This window comes from Equus quagga, chromosome 4 (assembly GCF_021613505.1).
Source record: "Equus quagga isolate Etosha38 chromosome 4, UCLA_HA_Equagga_1.0, whole genome shotgun sequence".
NCBI lineage: Eukaryota > Metazoa > Chordata > Mammalia > Perissodactyla > Equidae > Equus > Equus quagga.
In genome coordinates, this window is record NC_060270.1 from 24,344,131 (window position 1) to 24,357,639 (window position 13,509).

The 13,509-nt window shown below is 43.0% G+C and overlaps 1 protein-coding gene across 1 annotated transcript in view; it reads right to left on the reverse strand.

The window, feature by feature from the left end:
• Positions 1-3,416, reverse strand: part of MYLK (myosin light chain kinase) — a 257,906-nt gene extending 254,490 nt beyond the window's left edge. Inside the window, exon 1 of the mRNA XM_046658090.1 lies at positions 3,199-3,416. The gene's annotated coding sequence lies outside the window, so the exon portion shown is untranslated. The remainder of the gene's footprint in view (positions 1-3,198) is intronic.
• Between the last annotated feature and the right edge of the window lie 10,093 nt (positions 3,417-13,509).

Here is a 13,509-nt window from a genome sequence, read left to right on the forward strand (position 1 = left end):
GAACTGCATTTGCTCAACCTGTTGGCTTCAAACAAACAGAAAAGTATGAAGCCAAAACTCGACAGACAGAGAATTCATCTATAGAATCGCACAAGTGGGAGAGGTGAGTGACTCCCAGGGCAGATTCTGGCCCAGCACACTCACCTTGCTGTGCTTGTGGGGCAGGATGCCAGAGGGGTGAAAGGGAAGGGGACAGAAGTCACACGGCACAGAGCCTATTCCAGTGACATCTGAAACATCCTCACTCTGAATTGCTGCTGAATGGTTCCTCGAATCCAAGCCCACATGCCACCCAAGTGTCCACTGGTACGTTTTCCATGCAGATGGCCCTGCCCCAGGTTCTCTGGGTGCACCCTCTGTCTGTCAAAGCAAAATGACACAAGAGTCAAGTTGGGAGAGGACAATGTCTTCTGTTGGGAAAGGTTACTTTCTAAGGGCTGTTCTCTAAATTTCACTATATTTCAATTACAGAAAGGACAGAACAGGAACCTCTTAAGAATGAACAACTTCCCAACCTGTGTGTGTGGTTTGAATTGGGGGAAGGGCAGTTAGGCTTCCAAGTGGCCTCGGTATATATTTCCAGAGTGCCAAGAAGTGTTGTTCTCAGAAAGATACTAAATAAGACTCCACATGTTCAGGGGGTCTCTGGACCCCTACCCCCAGGCTGGGCTGCATTCTCAAATTGCCACCTCCTGAGATACTTAAAAGGCAAAGAGCCAAAAAACCAACCAGTTCTATTGAACAGGCTCTAGATTCATGTTTTGGGGAAAAAAGCAAGGGGTCATTCTTGCAGTCACTGAGTACACAGTGACCCCAGAGCATTCACAGTCTATTCCTCTGAGGCTGGAGAAGACCTCGCCAGTGGGGACCAAGACCCTTCCCCCACCTTTGGCCCCTCCACAGGCCTCTCTCCTCGCAGTACCTCCTGAGCCTGCCTCCTTTTCCAACAAGCCTTCCCAGCAGACTCCCCTACAACTACCAGCCAGGGGGCCCCTGCTCTGTAGTGACTACACCTGTCTAAGCCCCAGGCAGCAGGTGGGTCCACCTGACCTCACCAATGAGACCAGGAACTTTGTGCTAGTGCTCTGTCATGTCTCTGGAGATCTGGCCCCGGAGGAAACAGTCTCCTGATGAGAGGGTCAGCAAATCTCACACAAAGAAAAACTGCTCCAAGGCCCCAGTCACCCACCTCCTCAGCTAGCCAGTGACTGCACAAAAGAAACCAAATACACAAGTCCATCACCACTGTGGGGTGGTTCTCCAAGCTAATGCCCAGGGATGTGTGAGGACCAGCATCCTTTTTTTTTTTTTTTTTCCTTTTTCTCCCCAAAGCCCCCCAGTACATAGTTGTATATTCTTCGTTGTGGGTCCTCCTAGCTGTGGCATGTGGGACGCCGCCTCAGTGTGGCCCGATGAGCAGTGCCATGTCCGCGCCCAGGATACGAACCAACGAAACACAGGGCCGCCTGCAGCGGAGCACGCGAACTTAACCACTCGGCCACGGGGCCAGCCCCCCAGCATCCTTTTGTATCATTAGTGAATGAAGGGACAGACATGCAAATCCTGGAGAAAAGGCTCTTGTGCAAATCCCCAGAGTACCCAATACCGAATCCGGCATCCAATGTCCAGCCACTCCCCGCCCCAGGCCAATTGCCCAAGCTCCCGCCTGCTCTGGCTCAAGGCTCTTGGTCCACTGAGGGTAGGAGACAAAGGGGCAACCTCACCCTGGGCACTAGGAGCAAACATCCCAAGCTGGCCTAGGGCCCTGTGGTGCCAGTAGCATCACCTCCACAGTCCCTGCAGCGTGCAGGGCAGGGAAGGAAGACTGAGACAGGATCACAGAAGACAGAAGGGAAGGGGATCAAGAATATAAGAGGAAAGAAAGGAGACAGTAGAGGGGAAGAGGGAAAGAATGTAAGTAAAACCAAAAAAAAACCCTGAAATGCCCTTTAGGAACCCAATAAGCTTCCCAGAAGCACCTACGCTTCCCCCAGAGACTTGCATTGTGGATACCTGATGCTTTGAAGTGTAGAGGGGTTCCCCGAATGGTCCTCTCATGCCCCCATTTGGAAATAATTTATTGACAAGTTGTGCACCTTGACAAAAGAGAATATTCCACTAAGGCAGGGAAGAACCTACAGCGCTGCTTGGAAGGGGGTGCAGCTCTAGGGCAGGCGCCGGAAGGCTGGGGCTGGGCTCCGGGACGCGGACGTCACACATACTCTGCTCTCCGCACTTGGGGAGAGGAGGGATGGCGAAAACCACAGGGCCTGAGGCCTGGCACTATGCCCACTGTCCAGGTGTATCCCCCTGCCAGCTCCCTGAATGGCAACATGGATTTTTACTCCCTCTAGGCCCCAAAGGAGCTCGGTCTCCCTCCTTCAGGTTATGATATAGAGGGTACACCCCCCCCCCAACCAAAACAAAAATTCTAGAAAACCTCTCCCCATCAGCCCATCTTCCCCTCTGCAATACCGCTCCTAAAACTTCAGTGCTTTGGGTCCTGAAGCGTGTCAGCAGCCACAAGTTCCAGGGAGGGTTCTCCCTCAGCCAGTGACAGCTAACACCTCCTGGGAATTAGTTTATCCCAAACTTTCCAGCCGTGATGATCTTCGAACAAGGGTCCCTCAACCTTGGAACCTCAGAAGAAGCGACGCAGGCAGAGCAGGCGCGGGGCTTCAGTGAGGAGCCGGGAGTGAGTTCCAGACTGCAACTCCGACGCCCCAGTTTTGGTGGGACCCCGCGGCCGCCTTCACCGTCCTACCTTCCCGGAGTCACATTTGGGCTGGGAGGACCTTCCCATGGCACTCCCGCCCACGAGGCTGCCGCCACCTCGCCAAGTCCTTCTGCAAGGGGCTGGGGAGGGGAGAAGAGCCCGCCTCTCTTCCTTGGCGGCTAGCGGCGCTTCGCACCCCTCAAATCAAAGACACCCCTCCGGAAGACGCCAATAGAGACAATCGCATCACTGTCCCCAAGCGCTTCGCCTCCCCCAAAGGAAGTCCGGGCTCCCTGGAGTGGCTGGGGGAGTCCCCTTAGGCGCCCCGCCACCCCCGCCCAAACTCCTCGCCGCACGTAAGAGCTCCGCTCCATGAGGGCCAGGGGCACGCTTCCGACGGAGGGTCCTGACCCCGACCCCCACCCTCGGAGAGCGACTCTAGGGGCCGCGCCGGGACAAAAGCGTGCGGCGGGCTCACTCACCCGCGCGGTGCAGGCAGCCCGGGAGCCGAGGCACGGCGCTCGGCGGGGACGCCCCGGCGGCGGGCGCGCAGCGCGGGCTCAGCGTTCGCTCCGCCGCAGGCTGCCGAGCGGGCGGGGCGGAGAGCCGGCGAGGCGTGTCCCGAGCTGGGCAGAGCGGGCGAGCGGCCCGGCGAGAGAGCGAGCCCGCGGGAGAGCCAGGAGCCACCGCGCCGGAGGGCGAGCGGCCGAGAGCGCGGCGCTGCGGGCTGCGACTCAGACGGCCGGCTCCGGGGCACACGCGCTGATTTGCATGTCATTTGCATCGCGCTCAGGGAATGGACCTGCCGTCTGCCCCGCCACGCCCACCCGCGCTCCTGCCGGGAGCCCGGCGCGGCGAATCCGGAGCCGAACCGAGCGCCGGACGCGGGTCCACCTCCCCTTCCCCCGCGCGGTCCCGACTCCTCGCGCGCCGCGCTGCTGGCGGTCAGGGTGTTTTCCCGATTTTTTCTTTTTTTTTTTTTGCACTTTTCCCTGGAAGACCACTTGATACAGGACAAAGGAGGACCACGCACTGGAAAAACTCTGTAGTCTTTAAAATTAATTTTCTTCTTCTCTGATGTGGTTATTAAAATCCACAAGGAATCGAGTAGATTCCCCCAAATGAATACATTTTGTTTCTTGAACAAAGTCTCGTGAAAAACTTAACTCGCTCACTTTCAACATTAGAAAACAAGTTAACGTGCAATTTTGTTCAGTAAGTGAAGAAATACGAAACTGTGTAGACAGGATAATAACATCGTCCTTAAAAACGCGGGCTCTGGAGTTGAGAGCCCTACCCCTCACGTTGGACAAGTTACTTACCACCTCTGTTACTCGGTTTTCTTATCTCTAAAATGGGGGTAATCTCAGTGCCTCATAGGAATGTGCAGGTAAAGCCCTCAGGACAGAGTTTAGCATACAGTTACTGTGAACTCAAACGTGCGAGTATGATCTGTGTCTGCTTAACCGAGAGGCAGTCAGACCGCGGTGAGGCAAGAGGCGGGGAGAAGCGGGGAAGTGGCTAAAGAAGGCAAAGAGAGGATGCTCGAAGATTAGAGACAGTCTCTGGAAGGTTCAGACCAGAGTTTCCCACCCAACTCTGCTGTCAGGCTAACCAGATCCAACTCTGAGAAAGCGTATCTCTATCTGCTTTTTCAGAAAAGCCAACCTTGAATGCAATTTGAAAACGTTATCTTGGGAATGTTCTGGAGAAATAGAACTCAGCCACTTCTTTAAAAAAAAAAAAAAAAGAATTAAAATGTAAAGGAAGCAAAGTCTGTTTTGTGGTGGGAAAAGTCCCAGACTGGAAGACCTGGATGTTAGAGCTGGTTCTGGTAGTAGGTTTGTAGAGCGTGCATGGGTCACTTGCCGTCTCTGGCAATTTTCTAATCTGGAAAATGAGTTTCTTGCAGCTCTGAAACTTTAGCACTAGGGTTCTTCTGACATCTTCCCTTTGTCGTGTGTTAAGAATCTCTCATTGGTTTGGAGGGTACCTGCAAAGTCCTTTTAAAATTCTTTTTCTTTCTTTCTTCTTTTTTTTGGCTTGCTTAATAGTTTGCGCTTGACATGAGCTATTTTTATTTTGTAGTTTCCTGATCTCTTCACTTGGACTCTCTTTCCTTTTTTTTTTTTTTTAACTGTTTGTTTCAGGTAAAGGAGTACTTGTTATGTTTTTTATTGTAAAATAAAACACAGGTACAGAAAACCACACGAAACAAATATACAGACTGGTGAATTATTATGAGGCAAACATTCTTGTAGTCACCGTAAGGTCAACAAATAGAACTCTGCCAGTCACCCCAGAAGTCTCTCCATGTGCCCCGTCCCAGTCACAGTCCCCTTTCACCCTCCTCCTGAAAGTAACCTCTAGCCTGTCTTTCATATAAAGTAATCACTTGTGCTAGTTTCTTTACAGTATTATCTCCCAAGTGTGCATCTTATCTGTTTTTTAAAAACTTGATGTGCCTTCTTCTGTTACAATTATCTGTTGAGGAACTTAGGCCTTTTGACCGGTGGAATTTCCCAGTCTGGGAATTGCACTTTCCTAGGACAGTTCCGTGTATTCCTCTGTCCTTGGTGTGTCCTGCAAATTGGCAGTGGATCAGAGGCTTCATCAGACTGAGGTTTGATCCCTTGTGAAGGCTATGGGTGGTGGCGTGTTCTTTCACCAAGAGGCACATGATGTTTAGTTTTGCTCTTTTTTGAGATTAGCAGCTGCTGATGCTCAATTCCTAGATCCATGAATTCACTGAGAGTTGCCAACTGATATTTTAATTCTATCGCTTTGTTTTTATTTATTAGCTGAATAAATTTCAAAGGAGAGCTTACAAATAAACTTATAAATTTATAAGCTTCCTCTCATCTAGTATTTAGTTACCATGAGATAAGTTCATATAGGAAAGTCTGGATAAATACTTGCATCTTTCTTTTAATTTACCCAGTTTTTAAGATAATGAGTTGATTCTCTGTTATCCTCAGAAGGTGACTTTTTAGGTTTCCCAGTGTCATTATAAATTCATGGATATAAATACATTTGATGAGTTTCAACCTACTGCAATTCTAATCTTTATTAAAGCTCAAATTGCCCCATCTTTGGCCAGTAGGTAGCTTCCGTGGTACCTGATAGGACAAGATGTTCCAAGCTCATCCCGTGAATTTGCTGCTTCAGACCTGAAGTCAGCCATTTCTCCAAGAAGCTCTAATTTGTTTTATTGGTATTTCAAGATGACAATATGGGCACTAGGAGGTGTTCATTGCTACTAGGTTGGTAACTGTTTCTTGGCCTTTTCAAAATATAGAATTAGGATAGAATACTTCATGAGTGCATATGAAGATTTCAATTTCAGGGTGACAGAGTTTTAAAATAACCTCTTCTATGTGACATCGGGATCTCTGAAGAAATTCCACATGAAGAATTCTGATTCTCAAGGATATAGGGGATGATGAAATTAGAATATCCCAATTTACTAATTTCCTTCATTGCACATTAAACACACAATAATCCCAAAATAACAATATTAATACAACCACTAACAATTATGATTCTTGAGAAGAGTGAATTTCTGAATATATTTTTCATTTTACTATAGTTGTACTCTAATACTTGTCAGCTTCTATAGCCAGTGCAACTATAATCTTTCTCATTTAAGCCTCATTTGAACTTAGTTCTATAGGTAAATATATATTTAATGCTCACCATTAGTTTCTTATGTCTCTCTAATCTAGTCATTTTGGTTGTCTGAAAGCTTGTCCTCTATAGATTCCTTAGGAAGGTCTTATGGAAATAGTATTCCCTGAGTTATTGTATGTTGTTTACAATATGTCTATGCCATTTATTCTTGAAGGTCAGTTTTGCTGGATATAAAATATGTGGCTTTCATTTTCTTTCCTTGAAAATCCTAAATATGTTTTACCACTTACTTATGGAATAAAGCACTCCTGTCAAAATGTTTGATATAGTCTACTTTTCTTTCCCTTGTAAATTATATGCTCTTTTTTCATAGGTACTCAAAGAACTTTATCTTTTTCTTTAAAATCCAGACATTTTACTAGAATATGTCCATTTGTCATTATGGTTTTATATTTCCCAGGTAGACAGTGTGTTCTTTCAAAATATAACTTCAAATATATATATTAAATTTTTAAAATTTTTTGAGGGAGATTAACCCTGAGCTAACATCCACCACCCATCCTCCTCTTTTTGCTGAGGAAGACTGGCCCTCAGCTAACATCTATGCCCATTTTCCTCTATTTTATATGTGGGATGCCTGCCACTGCATGGCTTGACAAGCAGTGTGTAGGTTCGCACCCAGGATCCAAATCCAAGAACCCAGGGCCACAGAAGGGGAGTATGTGAACTTACCCTCTATGCTACCAGGCTGGTCCCTAAATTTCTATATATATTATACCTATATTTAATTTCAGGAAATTTTTCTTCGCCTATAGTTTTTATGTTAATTCTGTTCCCTTGCTTTGAATGGCTTCCCTGGGAAATTCTGTTATCTGCATGGAGAATCTCTTTTACCCATCTTCAATGTTTGTCACTTTCCCTCAAAGCCTTTTAATTTCTTTCTCCATTTCTTTTCGATTTTAAAACTTTTCCTCCTTTTCACCTTCTCTTTAAGATTTTATTTGTTGTGTGTGTTTGCTCTGTGTTCCTTATAGTTTAATCTTCATTTCTCAAATCCTTTTTAAAGTTCTAATTCTCTTTAAGTTCCAGTCTAATTTCTTAGTTTCTCTAATTCTGATGTACGTTGTTCTCATGTCACTTTCTCGGTGTCTCTTAGCTTTTTTAGGGCATTATGGCTTTGATCTGTTTTTTGCATATTTTTCTGGCAGATTTTCATTCATTGTAGGAATTTTATTCTAATCCTTATTCCCTTTTTTTTAGTAACTTTGCATGAGAGTTGACCTTGATAATTTTCTGTTGCTCATTTTAACATGAATTTTGTTTTCCTGAAATTTTAGAAGGGAGTTTGGGCCAGACAGCTCTTCTAATTTCACAGAGCTTCCATTTGGTTGTTTCCGTGTAGTGTTAAAAAAAAAACTTGGTGGCTGCATTTCTGAGGTTTCCTGGCTTTGTTACCCTTACTCATTTTTATCTGGCTCTTCTTTTTTCTTCAACTCTATTTTCCCTATCCTGTCATTTTCTTTTTTGTTTTTTTAAAGATTGACACCTGAGCTAACATCTCTTGCCAATCTTCTTTTGGTTTTTTTCTGCTTTTTCTCCCCCAAATCCCCCCAGTACATAGTTGCGTATTTTAGTTGCGGGTCCTTCTAGTTGTGGCATGTGGGACGCCACCTCAGCATGGCCTGATGATGCCATGTCCATGCCCAGGATCCAAACTGGTGAAACCCTGGGCCACTGAAGCCGAGTGCACAAACTTAACCACTCGACCACAGGGCTGGCCCCAATCCTGTCAACTTTTTTTCATTTTATCTATTGTGGCAAAATATACATAACATAAAAATAACCATTTTAACCATTTTTAAAGATACAATTTAGTGGCATTAAATATATTCATAATGTTGAATAGCCATCACCACTATCTATTTCCAGACCTTCTTCAGCATCCCAAACAGAAAGTCTGTACACGTTAAGAAATAACTCCCCATTTCCCCCTCCCTCCAGTCTCTGGTAACCTTCGTCCTACTTTCTGTCTCTATCAATTTTCCTATTCTAGATATCTCATGTAAGTGGAATCATACAGTATTTGTCCTTCTGTGTGTGGTTGTTTCATTTAGCATAATGTTTTCAAGGGTCATCCATGTCATGGCATGTATCCAGACTTCATTCCTTTTTATGGCTAAATAATACTCTATTGTAAGTATATACCACCTTTTGTCTACCCATTCATTTGCTGATGGACACTGGATTGTTTCCACCTTTTGGCTACTGTGAATAATGCCATTATGAATATTGGCATATAAGTATCTGTTTGAGTCCCTGTTTTCAACTCTATTGGGTATATACCTAGGAGTGAAATTACTGGATCATATGGTAAGTCTATTTATAACTTTTTGAGAAACTATCAAACTCTTTCCCTAGTGTCTGCACCATTTTACATTTCCATCAGCAATGAACAAGGGTTCCACGTGCTCACCAATGTTTTTGAGATTTCTTCTTTGATCCATGTGTTACATGGAAGTGTGTTGTTTAATCTCCAAGTAGTTTAGGATTTTCCACTATCTTTCTGTATTGCTTTCTATTTTAATTCCATTGTGTTATGAAAGCACATATTATATGATTTCTATTCTTCTGAATTTGCTAAAGTGTGTTTTATGGTCCAGAATATGATCTATCTTGGTGTATGTTCCATGTGAGCTTCAGAAGAACGTGTATTCTGCTGTTGTTAGACAAAGTAGTCTATAGATGTCAATTATATCCAATTGATTGATGGTGTTGAGTTCAACCTTGCCCTTACTGATTTTCTGCCTGCTGATTTGTCCATTCCTGATAGAGTGATGAAGTTTCCTACTATAGTCGTGGACTCATCTATTTCTTGCAGTTTTATCAGTTTTTTCTCATGTATTTTGTTGCTTTGCTATTAGGTGCATACATGTTAAGGATTGTTTTTGTTTTCTTGGAGAATTGACCCCTTCATCATTATGTAATGCCCCTCTTTATCCCTGAAAATTTTCTTTGCTCTGAAGTCGGCTTTGTCTGAAATTAATATAACTATTCCTATGTTTTTTGATTAGTGTTAGAACAGTATATCTTTCTCCAACCATTTACTTTAAATTTATATGCATCTTTATATTTAAAGTAGATTTCGTGTAGACAACCTATAGTTGGATCTTGTTTTTATATCTGCTCTGACAATCTCTGTCTTGTAATTTGGTGCATTTAGACTGTTGATGTTCAAAGCGATTGTTGATATATTTGGATTAATAGCTACCATATTTGTTACTGTTTTCTATTTGTTTCCCTTGTTCTTTTCTCCGATATTCACTGTGAGAACCAGGTTGAGCTAGTGGATATAAAATTCACAAAAGTGTGGATCCCTCTGCCCTTCATATCTGGGTCCCCCTGAAGTTTTTAACTCTTAGGCCTGTCCACACTGAGCTTCCATCAGTTTATCAGTTACAGCTCAGCTTTTCCCTCCCTGGCACTGGTTTCTCGGGAGGTTTCTGCTCCAGCAGGTTGTGATTCTCTGTGTCCGTCTATCTCTTTCTCCAGTATGGGAAACAGCAGTTTGCCCTATGAGACCACTTCTCTTACAGATCTAAGTAGTGCCGTGGATTTTTGTTCAGCTTTTTACTTGTTGTTAGGATGGAGATTTCCAAACCTCTTACATGGCAGACCAGAAACTGGAAGTCTCTCATCAACATTTCTAATTTCCTGGGGTTTTTTGATAATAACCATCTTAGCAGGTGTGAAGTGTATCCCACTGTGATTTTGATTTGCATTTCCCCGATGACTAACAATGTTGAGCATCTTTTCATGTGCTGATTGATCATTTGTATATCTTCTTTGGAGAAATATCTTTGAATTCTTTTGCCCATTTTTTAATTGGATTGTTGGGTTTTTTCATCACTGAGTTATATGGGTTCTTTATATTTTCTGGATATTAATCCTTTATCAGATAGATGATTTGCACATATTTTCTCCCATTCCATAGGTTGCTTTTTCACTCTGTTGATTGTGTCCTTTGATGCACAAAAGTTTTAAATTTTGAAGAGATTCAACTTATCTATTTTTCTTTTGTTGCCTGTGCTATTTGTGTCATACTTAAACTATTGCCAAATTCAAGGACATGTAGTAGATTTTCTTCTATATACTCTTCTAAGGGTTGTATAGTTTTAGCTCTTATTTTTCAGTCTTTAATCCATTTTGAGTTAATTTTTGTGTATGATATAAGATAAGAGTCCAACTTCATTCTTTTGCATGTGGGTGTTTCATTTTCCCAGCATCTTTGTTAAAAAGACTGTCTTTTCCCCATTGAATGGTCTTGGCACCCTTGTCAAAAATCAGTTGACCGTATATGCAAGGGCTAATGTCTGGACTGTCTATTCTTTTCCATTGGTTTGTATGTCTGTCCTTATGGCTGGTACCATGCTGTTTTGATTACTGTAGCTTTGTATTAAGTTTTAAAATCATAAAGTTTGAGACCTCCAACTTTGTTCATCTTTTTCGAGATTGTGTTGGCTATTCGGGGGTCCCTTGAAATTTCATTTGAATTTTAAGATAGTTTTTTTTCTATTTCTTCAAAAACTGCCATAGGGATTTAGATAGGAATTGCATTGAACCTATAGCTTGATTTGGGTAGCATTGTCATCTTATCAATATTAAGCCTTCCAATCCAAAAACACAGCATGTCTTCCCATTTATTTAGGTCTTCTTTAATTTCTCTTAGCAATGTTTTGTAGTTTTCAGTGTACAAGTCTTTTACCTCTTTGGTTAAAATTCTTTCTTTCTTTCTTTCATTTTAAGATTTTATTTTTCCTTTTTCTTCCCAAAGCCCCCTGGTACATAGTTGCATATTTTCAGTTGTGGGTCCTTCTAGTTGTGGCATGTGGGACGCTGCCTCAGCATGGCCTGATGAGCGGTGCCATGTCCGCGCCCAGGATCCGAACCAGTGAAACCCTGGGCCACTGAAGCAGAGTGTGCAAACTTAACCACTCAGCCCCGTGGCCAGCCCCTAAATTTATTTCTAAGTACTTTATTCTTTTTGATGCTATCAAAAATGGAATTGTTTTCTTAATTTCCCTTTCAGATTGTTCATTGCTAGTATGTAGAAATACAACTGATTTTTGTTTGTTGATTTTGTATCCCGCCCTATTATGTCAATTTTATTCCACTTCCAAAAATTTCTCCTTAGTATGGAGTCCTGTCCTGGAAGGGAACTCTTGCTGGTCAGTGTCAAGAGTTAATGGGGGCTAGACTGTACAGTCCTTCCAAACTCTGGCTAGGAACTGGAGATCAAAAGGGGTTGCACAAAGTTCTAGGCAATATGTCAATCAACCTGAAAAATACCATTGTTCAAACACACAAACTGAACATATGATCTCTGGTTTGTCAAGATGAAATAAATCTGCTTCAGAGAGAAACTTACCTGTTTGTTCCCTTACACATCTTGAAATAATGCAAGTTAGCCCCATTGCCCCAAAGCAAGATATTAGTTGTAGAAAATATTCCTTTGCTTGGTGGGGAGGGGGTGCCTGTTTATTTTTATAGTCTTCTTAGGAAGTCTAATCTGCAAGCCCTGGCCTCTATCTGTCTGTGCACATCCTCTGCACTTCCTTCCTATTTCTGGATCCCTTCTCTGGGCTGGCCCCCTTCACTGCTGTGTCTTTGTTAGGAAAGCCAAAGCAGAAAGAAAGGGAAGGAAGAGAAGGTAAAATGTCACCATTTACTAATCTCTCACAAGTGATGAATAATAAAGAGCTCATCATGGTTTATGAATTTATTAAATCCACCTAGATCGGCATTGGCGGCTCAAGGCTAAAGACTTGTGGGTTCTCAAGTCTCGCAGCATATTGGACTCACATGTGGAACTTTCTAAAAATACTTATACCCAGTGCCACCCCCAGAAACTGATTCAGTTGGTCTGGGGTGGGGTCTGGGGGATGATTTTTAAATTCCCCAGTAATTCTGATTTGGGACCAGAGTTGGGAACTACTTACAGCTTAGGTAAAATCCACAGCAAAAAGAACCATTTGGAAATTAACTAACTGTGCTTCTATTTTTATTCTATTCTAAAGGCTATTTGTTTGAAGACCAGTGCTTTGACCAGATGTATTTACATATGAAAATACAGACATACTGAACTCCAGAATGTGTTTGTTCCTGTAATATTTACTGTAAATTGATTTTCCATACTTTAAATTCTGTTATCTCATGTATTATCATTATGTAAGTGAAAAAGTTAATCTCTGGGAGAAAAATATTTGATTACAAAACCATTAATGAAAATATAATTTCAAATTCCAGAAAAATATTTAAATTATTTTTTTTGTTGTTGAAGAAGATTAGCCCTGAGCTAACTACTGCCAATCCTCCTCTTTTTGCTGAGGAAGGCTGGCCCTGAGCTAACATCTGCGCCCATCTTCCTCTACTTTATATGTGGGACACCTACCACAACATGGCTTTTGTCAAGCGGTGCCATGTCCGCACCCGGGATCCAAACCCAGGACCCGAACTGGTGAACCCCAGGCTGCCAAGAAGCGGAACGTGCTAACTTAACCGCTGCGCCACGGGGCCAGCCCCTAAATTAAATTTTTAACCATAAAGGTCACACGTTCTAATTGCTACAAAAAGAAAAAAGAGAACAATACAGATGGTAGAAAGTAAAAAGTAACCCTTGTATCTCCCACAACCACACCCTGCAAATCCCCAAGTAACCTCTATTGAGAATTTCTTGGGCATATTCAGGAAAGGAGTGTTTTATTACATCAATTATTATTATAATAATTCTAAAATTTAGTCCAAAATGTTATTTTAAAGTTCTTGTGGTTATTATTGTGTTAGAAACAAGTTTAAGATCTAAATCAATTGTTTCAAGCTGGAAAGTTCCAAGATTCGAAGGAGATGACCAGGGTGGATGGAATGGGGACTGAAGCCAGGACCCCCGGCCCCACCCCCTCCTTGTCCAAAGCAGCTCTATTTTTCTCTATTTCACATATTAGGCTTCCACGTAAGACTTTGCAGAATGCTTACATGCACAGTTTTACAGAGTCCGAAAGAACAGCAACAACAGTTTAAGTGAACAGACCGATATGAACTCAAGGGATCACATTCTATGATTTCACATCCTCTCTATCATTCTACTGCTAATAACCTATAGTTCTCTC